This window comes from Dendrobates tinctorius, unplaced genomic scaffold (genome assembly GCF_039654945.1).
Source record: "Dendrobates tinctorius isolate UK_male_01 unplaced genomic scaffold, ASM3965494v1 ptg000214l, whole genome shotgun sequence".
Lineage (NCBI taxonomy): Eukaryota > Metazoa > Chordata > Amphibia > Anura > Dendrobatidae > Dendrobates > Dendrobates tinctorius.
This window is the reverse complement of record NW_027361881.1, coordinates 5,076,975-5,083,155: the sequence shown is the minus strand read 5'-3', so window position 1 is coordinate 5,083,155 and position 6,181 is coordinate 5,076,975.

The following is a 6,181-nucleotide window of genomic DNA, read 5'->3' as shown; positions in this document are numbered from 1 at the left end:
GTCTAAAGTACCAGCTCTTTAACCCCTGAGCGGATAAGCATTTGTTTTGAGAGTAAAGGTAACCACGGGCAAAGTTCTGTAATTCTGCATTATAACATTTGCTTATGATTTTTCTAGCATGAAAGTAACATTGCAGAAATAGTTTTACCTCCCTTTTTGTTTCGTCCCTTATCTAGCCGCAGATTTCTTCCTTTGCTTATTTTGGAAGGAACGTTTCACGTCATTCTGATTTTTTTTCTGTGCTTTTAAGTATCAGTAAAACAACAATAAACCAGAGCGGAGAACCGTACCTCAACTCATGGTGGGATAAACCTGTGCCAGGGTTATTACAATTCCACGTTATCTCCTCTCTCTTTAACAGGAGAGAAGAGGACATGGATAGAATTTGTTTTTCCAAAGCTAATATGGAGACAAGTAGAAGACATTCTTTACTTCTGTTTTGTATTTATTATTACATCCTGGAGCTGGATTCACAGTTACATTTCTCTATATTGCTATATAACATCCCTCATGATGCTGCTTTCTAGTCAGTGTGTCTCCAGGCCCAGATAGGGATTCACAACTACATTGCTTAGTACTGCTAGAATGTAGAACATCCTTTAAAGCTGCTGATTCCCAAAAAGTGACTCTCACACCTTCAGGGCTGCATTAACAGCTACATTGCTCAGTACTCTGTATCTTCGATACTGGTATTTTCTCATCTCAGAGTTGAATTTACTGATGCACTGATGAGTAATGCTGGATAATGCTCTCCATGCTGCCGCGGCTTCTAAGCATGCAATGTGTAGAGACAGGAAAGTAGAAGTCCCTTATGTCTATGTCTGCCATGTATGGAGACATAACAGCAGTTAATTCCTACCCACTAGCTCTGAGACAACTAAAAATTAGAGAGCCTGCAGAGAGGAAAACAGTCACAAAAATTCACACAACCATAGATATTATTGTTAGGTTAGGAAACTGATACTACAGTTATTCTCTAATATTTTATTTGAAGTAGACTGAGATTTTTGCTAAAGATAGTAGTTGATATATTTTTACCATCTATTGTTTATTGTCACAGTACATGAATGCTACTGCCTGTAATAAAACCAAAATAGCATCACGACCGAAACAAATGTTATACTGCAGAGTCATGTATTGTTGTCAAATATTATTAAGGATGGTTAATGAAAGCTAAAAACAGAATATACAGAAATAAAATACAAAGTAAGAGCAAATACTGAGAATTACACCCAGTACACAGGGCAGGAGATGTGGTACTGTGCAGTGTATATACAGTATACAGGAGGAGTGGTACTGCACTCATCAAAGTGACCAATGACCTTCTGACAGCAAAACGTAACGGTGACCACTCTCTGCTCATTCTTCTCGACCTTTCTGCAGCGTTCGACACAGTTGACCACCATCTCCTACTCTCTAGGCTCCAGTCACTAGGCATTAAGGACACTGCTCTCTCCTGGTTCTCCTCCTATCTTTCTGACCGCTCCTTCAGTGTTCTGTTCTCTGGCTCCACTTCATCTCCTCTTCCTCTCACTGTCGGGGTACCTCAGGGCTCAGTCCTTGGCCCCCTTCTCTTCTCTCTCTACACGGCCCCAATTGGACAAACCATCAGCAGATTTGGCTTTCAGTACCATCTTTATGCTGATGACACACAACTATACACATTATGCCCTGACCTTACCCCCGCTGTACTACAGAACGCCACTGTCTGTCTGCAGTCTCCAACATCATGTCTGCTCTCTATCTGAAACTCAACCTCTCCAAAACTGAACTTCTTCTGCTCCCGCCATCTACTAACCTCCCTAAATCTGACATCTCCCTCTCCGTGGGTGGCACCATAATTACACCCCGACAGCAGGCGCGCTGTCTGGGTGTTATGTTTGACTCCGATCTCTCCTTCACCTCCCATATACAATCTCTTGCCCGCTCGTGCCGCTTACACCTAAAGAACATCTCTAGAATCTGCCCTTTTCTCACCATGGAAACAACAAAAACCCTCACTGTTGCCCTGATCCACTCCCGCCTGGACTACTGTAACGCTCTATTAATTGGCCTCCCCCTCTCTCGACTCTCCCCTCTCCAGTCCATCCTTAATGCAGCAGCCAGGGTTGTCTATCTGGCTAATCGTTACTCTTTGCCAGTCGTTACACTGGCTGCCCATTCATTACAGGACACAATTCAAAGTACTTGTTCTCACCCACAAAGCTCTCCACAGTGCGGCACCCCCTTACATCTCCTCCCTCATTTCTGTCTATCGGCCTAACCGACCGCTGCGCTCTGCAAATGACTTTCGACTAACCTCTGCCCTAATCCGTACCTCCCACTCCCGACTCCAAGACTTCTCCCGTGCTGCGCCAATCCTCTGGAATGCTCTACCCCAAGATATTAGGACCATCCACAATTTGCATAGTTTTAGGCGCTCGCTCAAAACACATTTGTTCAGAGCGGCCTATCACATTCAGTAATCAAAGTCATGTTATGCTTGTGTGTGTGTGTAGCCCATTTACTATCTCCATCTATCCCCCACCCTCTGAAGATGGCTGGACCATCATTGCAAATACATCACTGTAACACAAACCTGTGCTTTGTATCTCCCCCACCTCATTGTAGATTGTAAGCTCCCACGAGCAGGGTCGTCTTATTTCGCTTTAATTATTGTACTGTTAACGTTGTTACTTATGACTGTTGTGTTTGAAACTGTTCAACTGTAAAGCGCTGCGGAATATGTTGGCGCTATATAAAGATTATTATTATTTTTACTGTACAGTGTATATATACAGGAGGAGTGGTACTGTGCAGGGTATATATACAGGAGTGGTACTGTGCAGGGTATATATACAGGAGTGGTACTGTGCAGTGTATATATACAGGAGGAGTGGTACTGTGCAGTGTATATATACAGGAGTGGTACTGTGCAGTATATATACAGGAGTGGTACTGTGCAGTGTATATATATATAGGAGGAGTGGTACTGTGCAGTGTATATATACAGGAGCGGTACTGTGCAGTGTATATATACAGGAGGAGTGGTACTGTGCAGTATATATACAGGGCAGAAGTGGTACTGTGCAGTGTATATATACAGGACAGCAGGAGCGATACTGTGCAGTGTATATATACAGGAGTGGTACTGAGCAGTGTATATACACAGGGCAGAAGTGGTACTGTGCAGTGTATATATACAGGGCAGAAGTGGCACTGTGCAGTATATATACAGGGCAGAAGTGGCACTGTGCAGTGTATATATACAGGGCAGAAGTTGTACTGTGCAGTGTATATATACAGGACTGAAGATGTGGTACTGTGCAGGGTATTAATACAGGAGGAGTGGTACTGTGCAGTGTATATATACAGGACAGGAGGAGTGGTACTGTGCAGTGTATATATACAGGGCAGGAAAAGTGGTACTGTGCACTGTATATATACACAGAAGTGGTACTGTGTAGTGTATATATACAGGGCAGAAGTGGTATTGTGCAGTGTATACATACAGGGCAGAAGTGGTACTGTGCAGTGTATATATACAGGGCAGAAGACGTGGTACTGTGCAGGGTATATATACAGGAGGAGTGGTACTTTGCAGTGTATATATACAAGACAGGAGGAGTGGTACTGTGCAGTGTATATATACAGGGCAGGAAAAGTGGTACTGTGCAGTGTATATACACAGGGCAGAAGTGGTACTGTGCAGTGTATATATACAGGGCAGAAGTGGTACTGTGCAGTGTATATATACAGGGCAGACGTGGTACTGTGCAGTGTATATATACAGGGCAGAAGTGGTACTGTGCAGTGTATATATACAGGGCAGAAGTGGTACTGTGCAGTGTATATATACAGGGCAGGCGTGGTACTGTGCAGTGTATATATACAGGGCAGAAGTGGTACTGTGCAGTGTATATACAGGGCAGAAGTGGTACTGTGCAGTGTATATATACAGGGCAGGCGTGGTACTGTGCAGTGAATATATACAGGGCAGAAGTGGTACTGTGCAGTGTATATATACAGGACAGAAGATATGGTACTGTGCAGGGTATATATACAGGAGGAGTGGTACTTTGCAGTGTATATATACAGGACAGGAGGAGTGGTACTGTGCAGCGTATATATACAGGGCAGGAAAAGTGGTACTGTGCACTGTATATATACAGAAGTGGTACTGTGCAGTGTATATATACAGGAGGAGTGGTACTGTTTAGTGTATATATACAGGATAGGAGGAATGGTACTGTGCAGTGTGTATACTGGGCAGAAGTGGTACTGTGTAGTGTATATATACAGGACAGCAGGAGCGGTACTGTGCAGTGTATATATACAGGAGGAGTGGTACTGTGCAGTGTGTATATACAGGGCAGGATAAGTGGTACTGTGCAGTGTACATATACAGGGCAGGAGAAGTGGTACTGTGCAGTGTATATATACAGGACAGGAGACGTGGTACTGTGCAGGGTATATATACAGGAGGAGTGGTACTGTGCAGCGTATATATACAGGGCAGGAAAAGTGGTACTGTGCACTGTATATATACAGGAGTGGTGGTACTGTGCAGTGTGTATATACAGGGCAGTAGAAGTGGTACTGTGCAGTGTATATATACAGGAGACGTGGTACTGTGCAGTGTATATATACAGGACAGGAGGAGTGGTACTGTGCAGTGTACATATACAGGGCAGAAGTGGTACTGTGCAGTGTATATATACAGGACAGGAGACCTGGTACTGTGCAGGGTATATATACAGGAGGAGTGGTACTGTGCAGTGTATATATACAGGACAGCAGGAGCGGTACTGTGCAGTGTATATATACAGGAGGAGTGGTACTGTGCAGCGTATATATACAGGGCAGGAAAAGTGGTACTGTGCACTGTATATATACAGGAGTGGTGGTACTGTGCAGTGTGTATATACAGGGCAGTAGAAGTGGTACTGTGCAGTGTATATATACAGGACAGGAGGAGTGGTACTGTGCAGTGTATATATACAGGGCAGAAGTGGTACTGTGCAGTGTATATATACAGGACAGGAGACGTGGTACTGTGCAGTGTATATATACAGGACAGGAGTGGTACTGTGCAATTTCCGTGTGTGATAAGAGTGAAAACTATATGTATATTATTAAACAGATAAGCAATTATTCTTCCTCCTTGACATCACTTTGGCAATTTGAGAAATCGTCATCTCGGTGATCTGAAAGGAATGAACAATCCTTATTAACTATGCATCGCTCACAGGGCAGATGTAGCACTCTGAACCTTTATCGATGGATCTGACTGATACCTATGTAAGCACAGTATCTGCAGAGCTCTCGATAGCTCTTCTGTCCATTGTCTGTCTGCCAGAGGATGTCACAAATGCCGCCGTCCTCCTAAGACATGATCAATTAGATTACAATATTTCTACCACAATCTGCAATGTGATTCAGAGGTAAAGGAGTTGGTAAAATCTGCTATTCCGGAATCTGGATAACATCATCCATGGAACTTGTCATGTGGTCAATAGAGTGCACCCCACAACCCACAATATAAAACAATCTGTATTGTCGCTTATTAACCACTGAAGAGCCAGGAATTACTGACATGGACATGAAAGCATGTTTCAGATGGGGGGCAGAGTCAGCTCTCTGATGTGTCTCCATCTCTCCAGGAAACTTTCCGACCATCTCCTCTTCTTGTTGTAATGTATTAGGACCTTCGTGAGCTCCGGTTCTCTTCTACATCTGGTACCAAACCCAAAAATATATTCAATGACAGACAGATATCCATGTACACAGCTACAGAGGGGACAGTGGGCAAGCAAGATAATATTTATCATAGTGTAACAGAAAGAAGCTGCACAGTTGATTTGGAATCAATTATCTATATGGGTTAAAATGGTTATATCAAACAGGGAGGGGTGAGCTCAGCCTCATGGTATGCTGGGAAAGTGACTATTGTGTCCTGTACATCCAAGAGCAAGGTGCGTGCCAGAGAGTCTACTGTCAGACTGAAATCAGACCAGTTCTTCCTGAGAAGCGATTGCTGCAATCATAGAAGCAGTCAGGACAGTCAGGAGCATCATCTTCATGACCTCAAGAGATAGAAGTGAGAGCGGTACAGCACCGGACTCACCCCCACACCCAAGTATACTTCTGCTTAGGTTAAGACAGTGTGTGTGAAGAAACGTTATTTGTGAAGAGATTTGTA